This window comes from Dermacentor andersoni, chromosome 1 (genome assembly GCF_023375885.2).
Source record: "Dermacentor andersoni chromosome 1, qqDerAnde1_hic_scaffold, whole genome shotgun sequence".
NCBI classification, from domain to species: Eukaryota; Metazoa; Arthropoda; class Arachnida; order Ixodida; family Ixodidae; genus Dermacentor; species Dermacentor andersoni.
This window is the reverse complement of record NC_092814.1, coordinates 120,405,231-120,427,854: the sequence shown is the minus strand read 5'-3', so window position 1 is coordinate 120,427,854 and position 22,624 is coordinate 120,405,231. Positions and strand designations below refer to the sequence as shown.

Genomic DNA, 22,624 nt, shown 5'->3' with positions numbered 1-22,624 from the left:
AACATTCGAAGACACAATGGGCGTGGAATGTGACCTCTCTCTATGCTTTCTAGTAAGCAGCCGACTTTTTACCCTTTTACCTATATATCTCCCCGCAGGTCAATGTGTAGGTGTCAGCCGTAGGCTCGACAGTTACGGTACAACCAGCATAATTCTCCACTTCCTCTCGTTCTTCTCCCAACCACAAATAAACAATTTCTCAGTGCGATATGCATCATCTCTCTCTCTCTCTCTCTCTCTCTCTCTCTTTCTTTCTCTCTCCCTCTTCCCAGTGCGATAAATTGTTTCTCGCACACCGACGGGCACACCGACGGGCTTGCAGCGCAACATTCCGGACACATGAATGAACTCGGGCACAATTGAAGAGAACGATCCCGTGGCTGGCGCCAAACAGAAATCCACCGAACGACAAGAGATTGGAGATCGATAAAGTTAAACGTATACCCATACTAGTCTCGACCGAAGTTCGAATAACATTCTGCTGAGGCAGGAGACGCGCGGCGCCAGGAAAGCTGAAAATCCCCCGATGCTTCTCGAGAACAACTTCCCCGCGAGGCACACAACGTCATCCTTGTCTGCTACATTATTGCCTGCTACGGCCTCCGAAATACGACGTGCACAGACACCACCACTAGCAAGCGTCCTGGGCGGTGCACAAAACCTCGCACACATTGCCAAGCGTCAAAGCTGTGCGAGCTGAGCGTCCGGCTCGAAACTTCATATATGACGCAAGAAGACACACGAGTTCAATATCCAGTGTGTGGTGGACAAACTTATAGCGTTATTCTCCAAACGGCGAGCGTGAAACATGAAGGGAAAAGGAAAGTAGAAGAGCCTTATACCCATCAGAACAGTGTTATTCAGACGCAAGTACCGCCGCAGGTGCGAAATGGGGCAGGCGGCGCTCCTTAAGATACGGCCGTTTCTGCCGTAAACTTCCACGACGTAATTGCAAGCGACAACGCTTTGAGCGGACCGCGGAAGTTTACCGAATCTATACGCACTGCTTCTGCGATCGGAAGCAGGGCTCGAAAGCAGTGAAAAACGAATGCGGCTGCTTTCTCGCGTATACACCGACGGACAGATTCCACTTATGTATATTACGTATAGTGAAGCGGTATTTCGAATAGTTAACGCCTGTGTCCCACAAGAGCGCGCATGTCCGCAAGAGCCAATGATGAAAACATCGAGAGGTTCTGTATCATTGGATCCAGGAAATACGCGCAATTTTCCGTGCTACATCATCGGCCAACTTCGCGATGGCCTTGCGTTCTTCTTTTGTGCTGCTAACAGGAAGATCTAGTTCCGACAAAAATGATATCTACTACAATTTCCTCAAACATATTCTGTCCTGAAAAATTAAATTATGGGGTTTTACGTGCCAAGACCACTTTCTGATTATGAAGCACGCCGTAGTGGGGGACTACTCGGGAAATGTGGACCACCTGAGGTTATTTAACGTGCACCTAAATATAATTATAAACGGGTGTTTTCGCATTTCACCTCCATCGAAATGCGGCCGCCGTGGCCGGGATTTCGTGCTTAGCAGCTCAACACCATAGCCACCAAGCAACCACCACGGTGGGAAGATTCTGTCCTGCTCCTGCTTCGTTAAGGAAAGAAAACGAACAAGAAACAAGAATAATATATAAATAAACATATCTACGCTTGTTACCGAACCACAACAGGCAGCTTGCAGCGCGAATCGGAAATGTTGCAAGGCAGCTGCAAGTCCGAAAGAAAGAAAGAACGTGTCTTTATTTTTCGATACAACAAACCAAATACGGGAGAAGAAATAAAGTACCGCACTAACCATGCTTACTCATACTGATGGCTGACTCAGACAATAACTGATCGCTTACATTTCAATAAAAAAACTGCTTCACTCGCATCCTTCGTTAGTGCGTAAAAAAAAGCTCTACCTTCACTCTGAAGCGTTTAGTGTATGCTCGTTAGCGGAAACAGTGGCGGTGGACGCCTGTGCAAACACATGAAACACATCTGTGCCGTAGGTGCACTCCCCGTGACCTGCTGTGGTGGCGCACTGGCATCGCGCTGCTAAGGTCACGGGACCAAACACCGGCCGCACTTCGATGGGGGCGAAATGCAAACGCGCCAGCGTATACCTCGCATTGGGTGCACGTTCCCCAGTTGGTCAAGATTAATCCGGAATATTCCACTATACGCTGTGCCTCGTACTCATATTGTGGTTATATATATATATACATATATATAATTTAAAGTGGCAAGTGTGTCAGACGTCGCTGCATAAATATCCAAGGCTTCAGTAGCACGGCAGTTCCTTAGAAGCTGCTTGGTCGGTGACAGAATTGGCTACAAGTTGTGGGTGTAGTGCCGTGCTCTTCTAATACCGGTGTCACACGTACACTTCTGATCACTATCGGGGCCGGCCCGAATGGAATTTCTTGGCCGCGATTAACAACGGTCGCTGCTCCACGGTCGAACGATCCGGATGGAGTTATCGGCTGCTTATCGTCTCAAAACTGAAAATGCCTCGACTACAAATGCAGATTTGCAAAATATGGTTCAATTTAGACAATGTTTCAAGTTCACAGCTTACTATTGCGGACAAAAAAGGCTTTTAAATGTTTTCTTTTTTTTTTCGTTTTTTTCGCTTCCGTCCTCTTTTTCTCATTATTTTTTTTTAGCTGCCTTCACTTTCGGTTTTTATCGTTTTCAGAATGTTGCGCTAGAGGGTGCACATGTCAGCCTGCGATCGCGCTCAAGAAACATGATCGCGATTCACGAATCTTGATCGTCAGATCGCGATCCTACAGCGACCGTGTATAGCATCACACCAATCTGCATCGAGCTCAATGTGGATCGGCCCCGATCGCAATCAGAAGTGTACGTGTGACCGGTATAACTTTGGCCTAACGGAAGTTCTTTTTGCTGACTCACGCAATAAGACCAGTTGACACGTGCCACTAAGTGAAGCACATTTAACCGCACGCACGATCAATGTGCGTAGTCAGTCATCAGTACATATAAGCCTTGCACGATGAGGGGGTTGCGTATTTTGAGCATGTTCAATGGCCTTACAAACAATTGTCTGCTTTCGTATTCATACTTGCTTACGTGAACTTGCGGGCATTTTCTGGGCGTAAATAGGCTGCATTTCAGTAGTCGAACTTCAGTAACGCGTCAACGCTTGTCTCGCGTGCTTGCTCCGTACACGCCCGTATACCATACACGAGTCCAGGCCTCGAAGTTAGCCCAACAGAAAATCGCCGAGCCCGGAAAAAAAAACGAAAGTAATACGGCAACTAGCGTAAAATCGCCGCGTTAAATAAACGACGAAAAATGGAATAAAGGAGAAAAGCTGCAGCGGAAGATTTCAAATAGGAAAAAAAAGAAAAACTATTGCTGCCAAGAATCGTACAATGGAGCGCAGCTGGACGACGACGCGGCGGCGGCACCTGATGCGCTCGGCGGCAAATGGCCACGAAGCAGACCGCGTCACACGCATGCTATATAGCTGGCGCACGCGCGATCACCAAGCCACAAGACAGTGATCAACGCGCATGGCCTGGGGCGTGAATCGGATCCATCAGTGGCAGCAGTTGGGCAGCTGCGGGGCGAGAGGCGGCACAAAGGTCCTGCAATACAGAGCGGGCGGCGACGCCGCCTGTGCCGATGGCCGGATTCACGCCCCAGGGCGATTGCGATCGGGAACGATCGCAGCCCTCCTCTCTTGCCCGACGGGTATCGTGTTGGTGTGACGGCGATCGACATTGTTCGTGCAATCGCGCACGAGTCTCTCTATTGTGAGCCGCCCCAGAGCGACGAAGAGCGCCGACGAACGAAAGAAATTACGTCTGTTTCGCTAATTCCGACTTGTGAAAGACCCTTAACGCGTCCGTTGAAGACGCAAAAACAAAACGCGTTGACCAGCCTCGGTGCGACTAGACGCCGGTTAGTCACTTTTTAACCGAGGTTTCTTCCCTTCCCTCTTCGCTTACGTAACTCTTACACCCAGTAAAGATTCGTTGATTCTGCATTTTTGCCCGACAGTCGGCCGCCGAGCCAAGAAAAAAAAATTGCCAGGCTTAGCTTGGTTAAGCCAAGAATGCGTTGCATATTGCGCGCGAGTTGGGGCCCAGCTTTTCCTCCGGCTGTCGTGACATCACGTCACGTGGTTGCGCTAAAGGTCAATGGTGGCTGCCCGGCCACGCCCAAGGGCTGAACTGAGTGATTGCAAGATGCAACGCATAAAACTCTTGTCTAGGGGTATGAGCCACTATGATGGCTCATACCCCCAATGGTGGCTGCGCGGCCGCGCCCAAGGGCTGAACTGAGCGATTGCAATATGCAACGCATAAAATAGTTTCTACGCCCGATCCCATTCGATAGTCCCATGTTCATGTTGTACGGCAGCTCAATCACTCGTGCGCAGCACGCGAAACATATTGTCAGCGCTTGGAAAATAGCGGTGTTCAATTGGCGGGAACGCTGAGTATAATCGAATGGAATACGGATATTTTATTTCTATACAAAATGAAAAAAGCAAGAAAACAGTAGCGTGGAGTCCACTTGGTTAAAGAAGATAGGGATATTTGAACTATTTCATATGTGCCGTTACCAACTGGACATCTGCTTAGGCAAAAATCTTGTCAATGAAAATCAACTGCTTTCAATCATTTGATGAACAGTTACAAAGGGAGTAATGAAAGTGGGGAAACAGGTGCACGTTAAGTGCTGTGTTCGTGTAAAGAAAGAAGTGTGACACTACGGCATCGCATACTGCTGTATTGCGTTCAAAGGATGCAAACGTGGTGAGACTGCGAAAATAATATATTCTTTTGCCTAAATCGTGAAAACAAATTCGCATATATGCTGCCTAGATGCTATAAATACTTAATGAATGACAAAAATAGAATATCGAGCAGTAGTTATGTACTATGTGCTTTCGCTCAGAAACTGGTTCCTGTGCTAAACACCGCAGCTATCCTGCAGCAGAATCATTCGCAACTGTCCTCACCGGTATCGATGTCTCTCGCTCGAGCACCCAAAAAGGTGCTCAACAAATATTCGACAATTTTTTGCGAATTCTACAATGGAAAACGAATAGAATGGAAAACGCTATTCAGTTCGTATTCGAAATTTTGAATATTCGCACACCCCCAATAGAAATGTTAGAGCTAACTGAGGCGCAAGCGAAGAGGGAGATCTGCGGAGGCCACATAAAAGCCAAGAATAAACGCACAAACGCAGGTAAGGTTTTCGGCACATTTTGGTCGGACATTACTCCGCAAGACGTTGCCACCCACCAAGGCACCCAGCGCGGCCGCAGCCTAGGCTCACTATAGAAAACAATACAAGAGGAGAGGGTGGCTCAATAGCGCAGCTTAAGTCCACCGGCCAAGCCACGGTTAACGCGCGTACGCGTCGGGCTACAACTCTCGCACAGCACGAAGCGCCTGCTACGCCGAGCGTTTCCGCGTGCAAGAGGTCGCAAAGCACACAACGTCCGCGCGCACAGACACTGCAGCGTCGGTTGGCGCGCAGGCCGACGAACCTGAAAGCGGGGGCGTGCGCCGTTCAACCTGCGCAACCACTTCACGCCAGATACCCGGAAAACGCCCGGCTCACGAGAAAACACGCCTCGACAACGGGGACGCAGAGAAAAAAAAAAAAAAAAAAGGCGGCGAGGACGAGAAGCAGGAGGAGCCCGCAGGTGCGTGAGCGTGGCCCCAGCTGCGAGGCTCATCCGCCACAAAACAATGGCCGCGCGCAGACCGGAGCGGGGGATTAATATATGCGAGGAGGATCTACGCTCTGCGGCAACAATCGGAGCTCTGCCCCCGAGGGCCGGCGCGTATTGTGCGCGGATGACAGCCGCCCGTTCACTTCTACCGAGATTACTTAACGCTCCCACAAATATCCAAAGGGGTCGGGAGTTCTGCGCACTTCCTATACGGTGAACGCATCGGCCACTCCGCAATACAGGCAAGGAAGCAGCTCATAAATGGGACACTAAGAGAGCAACGCGAAATCGGTTTGCATTTGCACCCTTTAAAAAAGTATTGATTTCATTCATTTAGAGGGAAACCGGTTGGGGTGTCTGTGGATATTAAGAACCTCTCGAATAACGAACCCAATAGTGTCCTATTTGATTTGTTCGCAAATACGAATATCTTGCGAACAGTTTTCGAATATTCCAAAACGTCAACTGCGCCCGATTTAACGTAAGATTGGGGGAAAAATTACCGCAGACTCCATCCCCGCGAGCACAGCGTAGACATGAAACATGAGAACTGGCGTAGTGGAGCAGCAGGCTGCGTGTATACACGTCGCTCAGGGAGCCCTACTACTCCATCGGCAATGCTGCGCGACCATTCGCGCTCCTGAAGAGTTCTGTACAAGCGAAGAAACGGCTCGTTAGCGCCTAACGCTCACTTTTCGCTTTTCATAAATAACGCTTAATAATGTGCTATATCTAATGACAGAAACTTGCAAAACTCCAAGAATACTAGGACGTCAACATCGCTTCATATCCATTGTGAAAATGGATGTTCATTATTCGAAAAATATTCTAAAAGTATTCGATATTCGCTTCGATTCGCTCCTGGTAACTATTCCATTCGGTCTCAAATATTAATATTCCCCTATCCGTAGTTGGTGTCCCTTTCAGTTTTTAAACGCGTAACTAAGAGTGCACGTGACAACACAAATGACCACATGTACAGCAAATTAAAGATTCACGGCGGAAGGGATGAAATGGGCGCAAATCTTGCGACTTAGCACAGCCTGAATGATTCAAGAGCGTTACAGTGAGCGACACGCAGCCGGCGCCATGATGTAAAAGCCCTTAGAAAGAACCCGCGGGAACTCTCGCCGGATGTCCCAGGCTTAGATGTAGCCTGCTATGGCCATATCAAACGGTCGTGACGCCTCGGGCCTTAACACGCGCACACGCCTGAAACGCGCGGCTTCAACACTACGCTGCAAAAACATCATGATTCGACATGCCTCTGACTGCCCTCTGTAGCCGTATATCTGGATGGGCTTACATGAATGCAATGTTTACATGAATGCAATGTCGCAAATAAAAGATCGTCTAAATTAGTAGCGGGTACACCCTCTCACGAAAGCTTCCGGCTGGAACGTGAACAAAAAATTGGGCAAGTCGGTGTGTACTCGCGACTGGACTGCAGCGACGCGGGAGCCATCACAAACAAGAGGCGACAACGCACAGCGTTGTATCATACTCCTCGACCCGGTCCCGATGCAAGCCAAAAATCATCCATGCGTAGCTGTCCTTCAGCGTTGCCGATAGCATACATGTAAACCTGTGAGCTCTTAAAATTTGTAAAAAAAAATCCCGTCGACGGTGGCGGGGGGAGGATGGACATGTCATGCTTTCGTTAGAACTTTCCACTGAGCACACATTTTGTAGAATGCGTACGCACTTTAGAGGAAGTACACAAGCATCCGCAAAACTTGGGACAGCAGAGACTGACAAGCCATATATTGTATTCAGGTCGCACCGAATTTCTCACGACTTTACTGTTGCCGATTTCGTCTGCTTCAGTAACTCAGTAACTATACTGAATAAAAATGCCCGATGCAAATGGCCTACTGGCCTACGGCGTCTTGCACTGCCACAAGAGAGCGGTGCAAGTGCTATCAAAAAAAATTTTTTTTTTGCATGCATTTTTCTTAATATCTTGTCCGACTCCGTCTTACAACGCCTTGAAACCTTTTTCGGAAACAGAATTTACTTTTCGCAAAACATGACGTAGCATTTGTAAAATAGTAGATTGAGCCCAAATTCGTAAACGTTACTAAAAAAACAAAAAACTAAAGACCGGCAGAGTTGGTAGGTATGCGACAGCATACAGTCGACTGCAAAGCTTTTCAGAGTATAGAAAGCGCCTAATAAACTCGAATACCCTTGCGGTTTCGCTCCATTCTGCTTGAAATACAGAGTAGTAGCAGCGCGGTAGTCACACTATAGCGAAGACTACACTGCACCTTTCAATTGCAAGAAAAACGCGTTTTCGACGACTTACGTTTTCCTTTTTTTTTTTTTTCGAAGGAATTTTATTACTCTAGAAAAATCGACTTTCCACTGCAGCCAACACTTCGAGGAACACTGCTAAGGGGCGTTGCTGCGTAGGCTTCGACATCTGTACATTACACGCATATATACAGGGTGTCCGAGCTATCATGCACCCAGATTTAAATATACGCAACTGCCACGTAGTTGGATAGAACCAAGGTAATGTTGTTTGCCGTCGCTTGGAGTATTTTATTTTCTTGCATTCCGCTAATTATATAATTAGTCCTAATTACTTCATCAACTTCTCAAATATTATACTTATATGAAAAGCGTCAATGAGAATATTGTAGAGCAACATGAAAAACTCCGGATACAGCTTTCTGTTGCTCAATACGTGCTACATAAAAATGTTTTTCCGAGCGTGAAAGAAGCCTGCAAATGCACGCAAAATTTGCGGGGTTCTTGACGACAGGTAACGCGATCGATATTAAAGGGCGCGAGTGCAGAGCATCCTGTACTAAAATTACTCGATGCGACTTCCGCGCCGCGATGATTCAACTGCCACGGTTTGTACATGGATTTGTCTGACCTATACACCTGTTTGTGGGTTCAGGCACATCCGTGGCTTTATTTACACTTTATCTGCTTCTGTTAGCCCAAATTTCGAAGCAATCCTATTTTTCAAAGCGCAGAAGGCAATACGACTGTGCGGGCACATGCACAATCGTTTCGAACTGTTTAATTTATAACGCGACAATTCATTTACTATCACCCATTCGCCAAGTCGCAAAGTCGTTAGAAGCTAGATGGGCAAATTTTCGGGCAAATCCATGTATACCACCCATGATTTTCACACTGCCTTAAACCGCCACGCTTGCAGTTATCGAAGGCGCTAGCACTTGTTTACCCTAGAAATATTGGCAGGAGAGACTACGGGTGCAACAGAGGAATCACGAGGGCAAAGCCCCGGCTCACCCGCCGTGCTGGCTACGGCGCTGCGCTGCTAAGCACGAGGGCGCGGGTTCAAATCCAGGCCGCGTTTCGATGGGGGCGGAATGCAAAAACGCCCGTGTCACGCGTGCACGTTAACGAGGTTGTCAAAATTAACCAGGAGTCCCCCACTATGGCGTGCCTCAATCACATACCGTACCCGCCGTGGTTGCTCAGTGGCTATGGTGTTGGGCTGCTGAGCACGAGGTCGCGGGATCGAATCCCGGCCACGGCGGCCGCATTTCGATGGGGGCGAAATGCGAAAACACCCGTGTACTTAGATTTAGGTGCACGTTAAAGAACCCCAGGTGGTCGAAATTTCCGGAGTCCTCCACTACGGCGTGCCTCATAATCAGAAAGTGGTTTTGGCACGTAAAACCCCATAATTTCTTTTAATCACATACCGTGATTTTGGCACGTTAAAATTAAGTGCCTGCTCGAGAGAACGCGAGACGCTTTACACGTGTGTTGGATTGGATTGAATTTAGTGGCCTCACCCTTTGTAACGGGTTGGCATCGCCGTGTCAGGATGCGCGGGAAGCGCCCTCTCTGTACACGCAAAAAAAAAAAGAAATGAAAAAGAAAGAGCAAAAAACGACGTCAAAGTGGGTCCAGTTACTCTAGCATCCTTGCTACCACGCCAAGCGGACATTAGAAGGTGAAAAGTCGTAACCAATCGACTGCAACCACGTTGCAAAGTTCAACTATTCATCCGCGAAAGTTGGGAGACTGCATTCTCATTAAGTTCAGGCCCAGGAATAACACATTTTGCGTCCATTTCCAGATCAGCATGAAGCATCTCTCATCAAAATTTGGCACCTAGTCAGCATAATTATAGGACCGGGCGCGCGCATGCCTCGACTGCTGCTATGCCGTTCAGGAGGGCGGCCTGCCAATATCGACGCGAAATCACGAGGCGGAGGGGTTGAAAGCGTAGCAGCTGCCAGCAGGACTAAATGAAAACTAACCAACACCTAAACACTCCCCTTGTCCCCCTAACTCACGGCGGCCTTCGCAGTCAAAGTTTTTTGCTTAGGTTAGCAGTCAGGCCAATCAGACAGCAATTCTGTTGGCGGTTGACTCAGAGAACGAAACTTTGGCGAGGCAGGAAGAAAAAGAAGAAAAAAAAGCAGACTATAGCAGTACAGTCCACTGACCAACATATTCGAAAATGTCACCCTGTAGCAGCTTTCAGTCTAGGTGGAATCAAGCGCTCACATATTCACTGATGCACTGAGTTATGAAATGAAAAACTGTATTTTAGTTCTCTCTTTTTCTGCGCGGGCGTGTGTCCGAAGCTACACGTTGGATATTGAGACACCGTATAGCAGAGATTATAAAAATATTACTTGGCTTCTTTAGCACACAACTAAATTTAAACACACGTGCAGACGTGTTTTTCTTTCATTTTTTTTTACGCTTTTGCCACTAATTTACCGCGCTGGATATGCTTAAATGAGAGGTCGAAATCAGTGGTACAACCGAGGTGTGCTGCAAAACGCAACAGCGCAAGATAAAACGCAAAACGCTATTCGTCTCCCTCTCACGCGGATATCGCGCAAGAGATTAACCCGCATTATAGGCCGTTCGCTCTGAGAGAGAGAGAGAGAGAGAGAGAGATGAGGGAGTGAACAGCATTAGGATTTTATAGCACCTTCTCTCCCACGACGCCATAATCTTACATACGCGCGTGATTTCGCGCGTATCAATTACGCCCAACGTCCATTCATAAAAATTTTCATCGTCAGCGAATGCATATCGTTTGAAATCTGCTAGGTTCTATACTGCCACTTAACTGCAACGGCTTGTCATTTTCTTTCTTGCACGCTAAACTTAGCAGGGCGTTTCAGCGGGAACAACCGAGGAAAGCCTTCGAAGGGACCGCCCCTGTTTGTAAACGGCTAAAGGGTCGCGGGGGAAACTACGGGAAGCAGCGCGTCCCTGAGAGCACGCGCACCGCGCTGCACGTGAGCTCGCTCACGGAAGCCGCCGATCGGGTTTCACACACCAGCGCACATAGAACAAATGACGAGAGAAAGACGCGCGCGACGCAGAGACACGCGAGAAAAAAAAAAAAAAAAAAGAAAAAAAAAGCTGACAAAGGGGCTGAGGCACGCGCGCGCGAAGTTTCGGTCCAAATCATCGGCTTCATCTTAATGAACATCCGCGAGATGCGGACGGCGAGGTGAAACGGCCCGGATAAGATTTATGCTCTCTCGCGGGACAGAAACAAGTAGGCCGTTCAATTTCGCCATCGTGAAGACGGGGCCTTTCTCAAAGTACAGGGAGAAGGGAAAAAAAAAATCGCAAAGCGAAGCATCGAGCGAAGAACGAGGGAGAACGTACAGACTGCGTAAGAAAAAGAAACGCGCCGGCCAACAAACAAAAGTTGGAGGGAGAGAGAAAAGAACGGAGCAGAAGCTGCGCGCGAGTGGAGCGAACAGCGCGCACGCGCACACATGCAATTGGCTGCGCTGAGCATCGCTTGCCGCGTGGGAGGCAGATTCCCGCGAATAAAGATGAGAAAAAGAGGCGGACAGAAAATCAGCGACCACGGCCTAGCGGGCGCGGAAAATGATGACGACGCGCCATAAGCGGGGCACATACGAGCGGCCACGAGGCGGCCGAAAAGCGGCCGACGCGACTCGGCGTCGCCGCCGTCAGTCGCCGCCACCGACGAGCGACGCCGACTGCGGAGGACACGGCCGTCGGCGTCGCTCATCGGACGCGCACGAAGGGCTCGCCATCCTTTCCGCCTCTTCGCTTCGCACCTGCTCGTGGTGCCGTTCGCGTACTTGCATGGCAAGTTCGTCGCTCGAAAGAGCGCCAGTCGCTTAGAGCAAGGAGCCTGCAACGCAAACCACACGTAAATAGGGGTGCGCGAATATTCGAAACTTTCGAATAACGAGTCGAATGCTGTCCCTATTCGTAAAAGCGGATATTTTTTCGAATACTTTTGTAACATTTCAAAACGTCAGCTGCGCCCAATTAAACATAAAATTGGAGCAACTTGAGATACGGTAAGCTTTCACCCGTGTGAGCATAGCATAGAATTAAAACATGAGAACTTGCATAGTGCAGCAAGCTACGTCGCTTAGGTAGCCATACTTTACAGGCTATACAGCGATCATTTTCCTTATCTGAAGAGTCCTATAAACGTATTCTCGGACGATCCCTTTCTGCGATACTATCACCTTAGCGTGAGGTAGTGTTGAACCAGCCAATCAGCTCATCCGGTTTTGCTCAACCAGCCAAACAGCGCGCGCCTGAATGCAGAGGCGATAGTATCGCCGAAAGTGATCGTCCCTGAATACGTCCCCTGTGTAAGCCAAAAAAAACTTTTTGACTACTAATTCTCAATTTGTTCGTTTAATAAACAACGCTTCATAACATACTATGTAATGACAGAAACTTGCTAACTGTAGGAATACTAGGATGTGAACATCGTTTTTTACTAACTGTGATAACGGCTGTCCATAATCGAAAACTATTCGATATTCGATTCGCTGTTGGGACTATTCGATTCGTAATCGATTCGATCTCAAAGATCACTACTCGCACACCCCTATACACGTAACGTATTTACGACGTAAAAAATCACGACCTCGCCGCGCTATCCAAAATAACCATGCTGCTAACCATGCCGAAATGCTTTCCATGTGCTTGACCAGTTCCATCGTCAATGAGTGACCCCACCCTCGGCGAACAAAAAAAAAAGTTAACGGTTTTTGATGAAGAGTTGGTTGAAACGGAAGTGTACAAAACCTGCTGAGCGCCCCCGCAACTGTCTGCGTATAGCACGCGGCAGACACCTGAGCATACTACTGAGCCAGTGCATACGCGGCCGCATGAGCTCGTAAATGCAAACTCAAACTAAGCGGTGCAGTGACGCCACAACGTTAAGCACACATCGCTATGTAGCTGTATATGCCTGAGAAACGATTAGTGCTGCCTTTCGTTCTTGGTACACGGCACCGTATTTAGCGCAGAGTCAGTGTCACGCATGTGACAAAGACTTCGACAAAGGCGAATGGAAATCCGTCAAAAGTAAGGTCTCCGAGAACATGCGAAGGACATCAAAACCATGGCAACTGTGGCCAGCTCGCGCGAGTGCTATATAAGCCGACATAGAGGTTCGGGTTTAAAAACTAGCGGGAGCTGCTGACTGGACTCGACCCTGCGCCTTTCACAGGATCTGAGCTTGATACTCTCATTGTGGGGAGTCTAAACAAGCCGAAATAAGGGCACTAATGAATACACATACACAACCAAACAACCTTACTGCCTCCGTTGGAAGGCGGCCGACGTCCACGATTTGCGTACAAGAACCCGCCGTACAATTACGCTTCAATTGTATTTTTTTTTTTGTAGCATCATCGAGTTCGAAACTCCACCATCATCATCATCATCATCATCATCATCATCATTTACGCCCACTGCAAGACGATGGCCTCCCCTGCGATCTCCAATTACCCCTGTTCTGCGCCAACCAATTCCAACTAGCGCCTGCGAGTTTCCTTATTTCGTCGCCCCACATAGTCTTCTGCCGTCCTCGACTGCGCTTCCTTTCTCTTGGCACTCATCTGTACCCCTAACGGTCCACCGGTTATCTAACCTACGCATTACATGAGCTGTCGAGCTCCATTTTTTTTTTCTTAATGCCAATTAGAATATACGCTATCCCTGTTTCCTCTCTGATCCACACCGCTCTCTTTCTGTCTCTTAACGTTACGCTTAACATTCTTCGTTATATCGCTCTTTGCGCAGTCCTTAACTTGTTCTCAAGCTTCTTTGTCAGTCTCCAAGCTTCTGCCCCATATGTTAGCACCGCTAAATGCACCGACTTCTTTTCAATGATAATGGTGAGCTTCCTGTCAGGACCTGACAACGTCTGCCGTATGCGCTCCAACCCATTTTTATTCTTCTGTAAATTTCCTTCTTACGATGAAAGTCCCTGTGTGTAACTGACCTAAGTAAACGCTCTTCTTCACACACTCTAGAGGCTGACTGGCGATCCTGAACTCTTGTTCCTTTGCCCGACTATTCATCATTATCTTTGTCTTCTGCATATTAATATCCAACCCAACTCTCACACTCTCTCGGTTAAGGTCCTCAATCATTTGTTGTAACTCGTCCCCAGTGTTGCTGAAAAGGACAATGTCATCTGCAAACCGAAGGTTGCTGAGATTTTCGCAGTTGTTCCTCCCTCCTAAGACTTCCCAGTTTAATAGCTTGAATACTTCTACGCACGCAGTGAATAGCATTGCAGAGATTGTGTTTCCTTGTCTGACCCCTTGCTTTATAGGTATCTTCCTACTTTTCTTGTGGAGAATTAAAGTAGCTGTGGAATCTCTGGAGATATTTTCCAATTACGTAAGCGTCCTGTACTCCTTGATTACGTAATGCCTCTATGACTGCTGGTACCTCGACTGAATCAAATGCATTTTCGTAATCTATGAAAACCATATAGAATGCGGATTGAACTCTGCGGATTTCTCGATTACCTGATTGATGACCTGGATGTGGTCCATTGTAGAGTATCCCTTCCTGAAGCCAGCCTATTTTCTTGGTTGACTGAAGTCCAGTGCTGCCCTAATTCTATTGGAAATTATCTTGGCGAATATTTTATATAATACTGAAAGTAAGCTAATGTGCCTATAATTTTTCAATTCTTTAACGTCTCCCTTCTTGTGAATTAGTATAATGTTGGCATTCTTCCAGTTCTCTGGGACCCTTGAAGTCGATAAATAGGTCGTATAAAGGGCCGCCAGTTATTCAAGCATTATGTCTCCTCCATATTTGATCAGATGTCCTGTTATTCTACCTTCTCCTGGCGTTTCGAGATTGCTGATGATATTACCCTGCTTATCTTTCGGTGCAAACTCCACCTGTATTATACTCGGGTTAGTATTCTCTCTCTCTCTCTCTCACTGTGTGTGTGTGTGTGTGTGTGTGTTTGTGTGTGTGTGTGTGTGTGTGTGTGCGCGTGCGTGCGTGCGTGTGTGTGTGTGTGTGTGTGCGCGTGCGTGCGTGCGTGTGCGTTATCCTTCATTCGAACGTTTACACAAAAACGGCACCATGTATAGTTCAACAACTCGATCTGGGCGAGTTCGTTCATCTTAAGTAAAACTTGAAGCAGCGCGAAGAAGTCGAGGTCAGTAATCGAAAACAAATAACAGAACAAGCGCTTGTCCTGTTGTGTTTATTTTCGATTACTGTCCTCGCCTTCTTCACACTGCTTCAAGCTTTACGTATATTTCAGTGTGCCGATGGTTGCCGTCGGCCCAGCATATACGTCATTAGGCAGCATTTAAGGACTCACACGAGTTGCTCTCTGCCTTTTTTTTTTCTACATGTTCCTCTCGAGGACTTTCAACATCGCAGCATGTCGGTGCACAATTTGTGCACGAGCCCAGCTCTGATAAACAGCATCGGTGTGTCATGTTGATAATGACGACCCGCGTGGACTGCTACACAAACACGCTGCACAGGGACGGCTTGTTATTTGGTGCTTCACGTCCCTAACAAAGAAAAGAAAAATTGTCAGTGGCATTGAAACATGAAAGGTAAAAAGTTTCCTTTTTCTTTCTTTTTCTTCGTTTTTTTTAACGTGCGCTCAGATTATTCACGGTGCTGTTGCTGGCGTGCATAGCGGGCGGGGAGACTGCATGGCGCGGGGGACAAGCGCGGGAGAAGCATATTACTTCCATGGTCGGGCTACCTTCTGACGCAACGCGTGTTCGGTCGCTCAAGGCTCAGCGTCAGCTACAGGACTCACTCGGTAGGGAATCCCGCGCACGGAGCTGGGAGAGGGCAAAAAATGTGCGCGATAACAACGGCCCTAGCGTAACCGGCGACACAGCGAAGGGGCCCGGAAAATACAAACGGACGAAGAAAAAGATAAGAGAAAGAATAGGCAATAAGAAAAAAAGCAAAGTACAGGGGGGAGAGGGAGAGAGAAATGATCCTATGAAGTACAGGGGAGTGCACAGCCTCGGAGATCGGCACAGCAGAGCGCCGGGAAATAAACGAGCTGGGGAGCGCGCAAATCGGCCAATCAAAACGTAGCAACGTCGTCGACGGCGCGCGAGAGCGACGCTTCCAAACCACCACTTTTCTTCGCTAGGGAGGTCTCGGCGTCCCCCCGCAGCCTTTCCGGCGAGCGAGCTTCCCCAGTGGCCGCCCGAGAGGCTTGGCAGCGACTTACTTATTCGGCACCAGCGAGCGGACCTGCCCGATGACAAACAGGAAAAATGCAACGGCAGTCGTCGCGGTCGTTTCTTGCTGCTGTTCCCGCGGCTGCTCGCTGCCGCCTATGCCGCTTTTTTCAAGGGTCAGGATCGTGCACCCACCCTCTGAGCGCCAATACACCCACCCGTGCCTCCCTCACAGCCTCCTCAAATCCCGGCAACGACTGTGTTGCGGGATGAAAGAAAGGAACATCGGTAGTCTGTTGCAACGAGTGTGATTTTTGTGCTTCGAAAACCGGCACAGTGCAGGCGATCTCCAGTGGCCACAATTCGAGCGGGATCGCGAATTCCATTTGCAGCACCGGTTGAAGAAGCGTTAGCCGCAATCGCTATGCTCCAATCACCTCCACCCCCCACCCCCCTCTTTTTTTTTTATTATTTCTTTTCGAGCTCACTCTGCAGCCACAGAGAGAGGTCGTGAACCGGAAAAGGTTGATGACGCTCCATACCGAAAACGCACCGCTGAAGGAGGCCTGGCGGATGCGTTACGTCGACACAACGCCCCGCGCGGTATCGTCCGTCGCCACTGCGAATGCATGCACGAACATCAGAAAGAGCTCGGCGCACGCGCTGTGGTTCCAAGTGGGTGCTAGCCGGCGCGTCGGAGCCTGATAACCTGTCTAATGCAACATTTACTATAGTTCCGCTTAAACTGATAGCGAACCGTCATAGAAAATGCTACTATATTAGTAAAATAGCGACAAGGTTTTCCGCGCCATGGGTTTGTTGTTCTTTGAGTCAAAGTTCGCGCGGACGACTGCAGTCTAATTATACTTTGGCCACCTACAGTAGTCTAGGAAGGCTGCAGTTGCAAATTCAGGCAGAGCATTTGAACGTCACCACCCCATCAAGTACGCTATACAGTAGATCGGCTCCTTCTCCTGGCGTGCATATAAAGTTGGGGCACCGTAAGATGCACAGATAATGCCGTTACGCTCATTACCGAGGTCAGGGGGTAACGCAGCATAAGGTTCCGGTCCCTTTTAGCCAGTCCACTACCGCATGTACGTCAACAACGCCATATAGAAAGGTGCCCCTCAATATATGATAATGCACCGGTTACCACAGACGCGCGCGTCCTGTCAGATTTATCAGAAGCTATACGGAAAACCACGTCTCCGAAACTTTACAACAAAGCGATACAGAAAACCGCTGGATAAGCGCACACAACCATAAAGCGTCAGCCGTACATCGCCGTACTCAAATCGACGATCCGGGACTCCGTGTGATCAGATCGAAGCGAAATTTAATTAGGCTACTCGTGCCGTTTCCAGGCGTCCTCCATTGTGTTAGCCGCCCAGGGCGGCTCAAGAATTAAATTTCTCGAATGTACCACGTACCGTTGTCCCACCGAAACTTTCGGATGATTTTTTTTTTTTCGGCTTTGAATTGCAAGGAGGCGATTAGAGATCGCGCCAGATACCGGTGGTGCACAGATGCCCACGGGGAGGCAATCCCGTCAATTGAACCCAGACGCGCAGACGCGTGCGGGTAACTTTGATAAGTGACCTGCGCCCGAACGTGCAGCCAATTTCTATTACAGGCCAGCGCAATTTTGTTGTGGCGGTAAGGGAGCGCTCTTTCTGAGTACCGTCCCCCGCATTTGTGTTCCCTAGAGAAATCGCGCACGTGGGGACGCTGAGAGTGCGTGATGGCACGGTGTTACCATCGTCATGAACAGTAGGACATCACGGTTACCGATTTACATGCAAACATGCAATTCATGCAGAACAAGGCTCTGGATAATGTAACGACTTCCCTGTTACTTGGCACCTGATCAACTGTCCGAGCGGCACTCCACCTACATTGTCACCACGGGCCGTATTCTCGGTCGGCCTCTTCGGGGTATACTTTCGGAAAGGTCGCTTAATTTTCGAGTGCGCGGGACGTATTAACACGCGTGGTCATGAGATTGTCATAGCCGAAAGATTTACGTCAGCAGCGAAATAGAGCCCAGTCAGAAATCGTAATAAGGTTTCTCCCATATAGTTTCATGCTAAGATTTAGACGCCGCGAGTTAAAGCGGACTGCGCTCGTGGATATAGAGTCGCGGGCCGAATTCACAAAGCTATTAGTTCGTAAGTACTCCTTGCCATTGGATGGCCGCCTTCGCTAATAGTATGTCCAGCATGAGGATTACTTGGTTGAAATTTTTTCTAATGAACTATATTCTAGCTTAAGAGCCTTTCGTGAATACGGCGAGCCCAGATTCGACGACCCGACTGTGCTCACCGCTATGGTTGTGAATCGAGTGTTGCTCGTCTTTCTAGGCACAAGGTCGCCCAATGAAAATTTATACTGGTAAATCACACTTTTCGGGGTGTTTCTGGTTCTTTATCGTCACTACAACATGACAGTATATGGGCGTCCTGTGCGCTGTGTTATGCAGTGAGTGAACAGTGAAAGATATCTACGAAAGTGATCGACAAAGGCGCCAGAATTTCTTTAACGGTAGGTGATATAAGAATAGAATCAAGCGGAATGAATCGTGGGTGCGTGCGTGTGTGTGTGTGTGTGGAGGGGGGGGGGGGCGGACGAGCGCTCGTGTCCCGTCTTAAATTTTGCTCGTGAAAACAGGAGCCTACTAATCACGAGAAACGTAGTAGCGAAGATATGGTCAGCCAACTACAATTCTTGCAAATGAAAAGTTTGTGAATTCGGCACCTGCTGTTTCCTGCTTTTCCAAGGGGGCAAGTAAAGCAAAGGCCGAAAAATAAGGACAGTTATAAGCGTTCACGGTATCACTACATGGTCACCTTATTCAGAAGTCCACGCCAGAACAGAGGCCTGCTTCCAATTATCTCCTACTCCAGTCGTGCATCAATCGTACCTAATCTATGCTTGCAAATTTGCAAATTTTAATACTTCATCTAACCCTCTGCCGCCATCGGCTAACGTTTCTCTATTTTTGGCGTGTACATTCTATTACACTAAGATCACCGGGCATATCTTCTACTTATTGCATGAGCTGCCTGCAAAACGCGGCTCGTACCTTTTAAACACACCACTCTCTCTTGTCTATCTATTGACGTTATACTTGTCATTTTCTGCTTCTATATGCAAAGTCAGACGATATTTACAACCTTCAACACTGCTTCAATATTGGGCGAAAAGACGACCGGTGGAAGTCTAGAACGTTGACGAATTTATAAATAATCATGCCTAAAGAAATCTTAAATAAACGTGCTTGATCAAGCACGTTTATTTCAATATACTCATACGGTTATTTCACGCCACCGTAGTGGAGAACCAAACGCGCGGTTAACGTTCAGCGTGTATCTTCTGCATCCACATATTGTTGAATATCATTCCGCCAAATAGGTATAAAATTTCTGCAACAGACTGTGATCAAGTTGACGGTCCTTTCTCATATACCAGATGCACTTTTCAAGTTTCTAGGACACATTTCTTTCGCGCTACGCGGCAGCTTATGCTGGTGCTCAGCCCTTCGTGAAAGCTAAGTCGGCAAAGCATGGACGAGAGTCGCAGACCGCACATAGTCGGCACGTTAAAAAATCTGCACGACTGCAAGACGGTAAACGAAAAGTCGGCAGACGGCCGCCTGGAGGCCACGAGGGTAACGAGGGAAAGGAAGCCAGGGAGAGCAAAGGAGGGTGGAGGGTCAGTGTCTGTCCTTCGGGGTCGCCTGGCGAACATCGCGCACGACAATGCCTAAAAACGGAAAGGCGCCCGGGTCCTACAAGCACCATTAGGGGAAATCTCCCCCTTTCCCCACGGGCGCACGAGGACGAAGCCGAGGCAGAGCATCTCTCGAAACGACGGCTCTTAAAGCGCGGCGCCTAAACAAGAGACCCAGAGATATCCTCCCTGCGGTGTTTGGGCAACCGTCCTGCCGCAGCAGGCAGACGTAATAACAAAGAACTGGACGAACATCGGCGACGCCGAAGAGGAGGAGCGCTTAAACGGAGATCGAGGGAGGAGAGTACAAAGTCGGGCGCCGAGGAATGAAGAAAAAAAAGAAGGACAGCGAATTAAACTTAAGGAGGCTGTACACGCAGCGGGGGCGCGAGCACGCTCGTCGGCGTTAGCCTTAGGGGTCACCCGAAATGTAAAGAACTCCAGAGATCAATTCCTTTTAATCTTGCAAATGGACGTCGAAGGCTCCTCCTAGCTGCTCTGGTAAGAGTATTAAATGAAAGGAACGGAGAGAAAGAGATACGGTGAAGGAAGTTAAGACATAAAGGCGACGGGCTACAACACAAAAGCGAAGGCTGACAAGAAAAGGAGAGATACATTTACACAAACGGTCAAATAATGGACGACAACTCTCCTGCTATTCTCTCCGATTCTTTCTTTTTTCATTCGACAAAATCTTTTCCCGCGATATCATCAAGTTAGCGGGCTGTTTATTTCTCTTCTCTTTCTCTCTCTCTCTACGGCGCCAAGCGATGAAAGCCCCGGCGAAGAGTAGCTATCGGTTTCCCTCAACGCTCCCAGCAAAAGTGCACAAAACTCGGCTCTCGCCCTGGGCGCAAAGAGAGAGCGCGACGGACACAGAGTCCGCGTCCTCCAACTCAAAATAAAAACCGCTGCAAAAAGGTGAAAAGAAAGAAAGAAAGGTGAGGGGGGGGGAGGTGAAGGCCCGATCGTGCGGCTCCACTAAGATAGCGCTAACGACCTCCTTTCTGCGTGCATCGTAATGACCGCTTCATTGCCGACTCCCCCCCCCCCCTACACACACACACACACACACACACACACACACACACACACACACACACACACACACACACACACACACACACACACACACACACACACACACACACACACACGCACTGCATACCATCCAGCAGCGGCGAGGGCCCACACGGGCGACGCGAATTAAAGCGCCGTTTGTCCCGAGACGAATTGGACAGCGGGCCAAGCGCCCGTGGTCGCCCTCCAACGACAGCCGTCGCCTCATCGAGGATTTTCAGGGATGCACTGCGACACGATGACTATCTAGTACGTCTGCGCGAAGACGCTGCGGGACACGAGAGCGAGATGAGAACTCGCGCGAACTTGCGTGGTCTGTCTGCGAAACCTCCTGCACGAGCAGTGGACACCCCCGTTACGTGTGATCTGCGAGTTTCTCGACTTAGAGATAAAAAATGATGCACGAACATAAGCCTCCTGGGCGCTACTTTAACAGGGCCGCCGATATTGAGGTTATACGGCACAACTACAAAAAGTGCCCGCGAAAATTTGTAGCCCCATGAAAATAAATCAGAACTTGGTCAAAACGGCGTGGCCATGTGTGTGCGTGTGTGCGTTTGTGTGTGTGTGTACGTGTTCGTGTGTGTATGTGTACATGTTACCCAACCACTACGTAGTCACATACACGCTCGCAAATCAAGCTATTTCAAAGTGATATGAAAAATTTGGAGGACGCTTAAGCTTCGCCTTTAATGGTGGAACGCGATAGCATTCAAAGATCCCTGACTACTTCTCACGCTTCCCGGCAACTGCAGCTTATTTAACCGTAATGTTTAGCGGGAAACGCTGGCGGCGAGCGCTATGCACGAAGGCGAGCTTTCTGGTAGAAACGCGGCTTCTTGCCTGGGCCACGGATGCGTGAAGGCGAGCGCCATCTGGGTGGTGTGGCAAGGAACTGAGTGGGCCACGCCGCTCTAGGAATGGTAGAAACGCTGGAAAAGGGGTTTATGTCTGAGTTTCCGCGGAACAGCATTATGTTTTCTCGTACATTCAAATTATAATCCAACGCTATAACGTCTGTAGGTTGTGTATAGGTCGTAATTTTCGACTTTTCTGACGCATCTTGCATTAAGGAATTCAATTAGTTCAGTAACACCTTTGCGCCACGCGGTGGGCCTGCGTGGTTGTGGTTCGGAATGATCTTTCGCTAAACGACGTCTGACGCAAGACGCCAACACAGGATTTTATGCGACACGGGGGCCCTTGACGCTATCGCGTTAAAAGATCTGGCGCTATTTCAGGGCGACAACAGTCGTTCAAGAAAATGTGTGTGTGTGTGTGTGTGTGAGAGAGAGAGTGAGTGAGAGAGAGAGAGCATTTAATATCCGCTACGCATGCCAAGCATGGAGCGGACGCTTAATTGTGAACGTATACGCACGTGATTCACATATGATACTCAACTCGCTGGACAAGATGCGACACACGACTAGTCCCTTTCTCAACTGGGGAGCATTTTCGCCCAGAACGAGCCCCGTTTATTGTAATACCGGCGTCCACACTGACAAAAAGTGACATCTTATGCTAAAAGACGCTCCGCCCCCTCCAGGCGCCGTCAGAAGTCTGTTACACACTGGAAGTTGCTAAGCGTTATTCCACAGGGTGCGTTCTACCGCAAGAGCTTTTTAAAATATTTTAGTAC

The 22,624-nt window shown here is 48.6% G+C and overlaps 2 protein-coding genes across 2 annotated transcripts in view; one reads left to right on the top strand and one right to left on the bottom strand.

Moving 5' to 3' along the window:
* Nucleotides 1-22,624, top strand: part of LOC129380574 (uncharacterized) — a 52,481-nt gene that overhangs the window by 442 nt on the left and 29,415 nt on the right. The window lies entirely within an intron of this gene.
* Mcr (macroglobulin complement-related) overlaps nucleotides 1-22,624 on the bottom strand; it is a 169,903-nt gene that overhangs the window by 142,663 nt on the left and 4,616 nt on the right. The gene's annotated exons all lie outside the window — the stretch shown is intronic.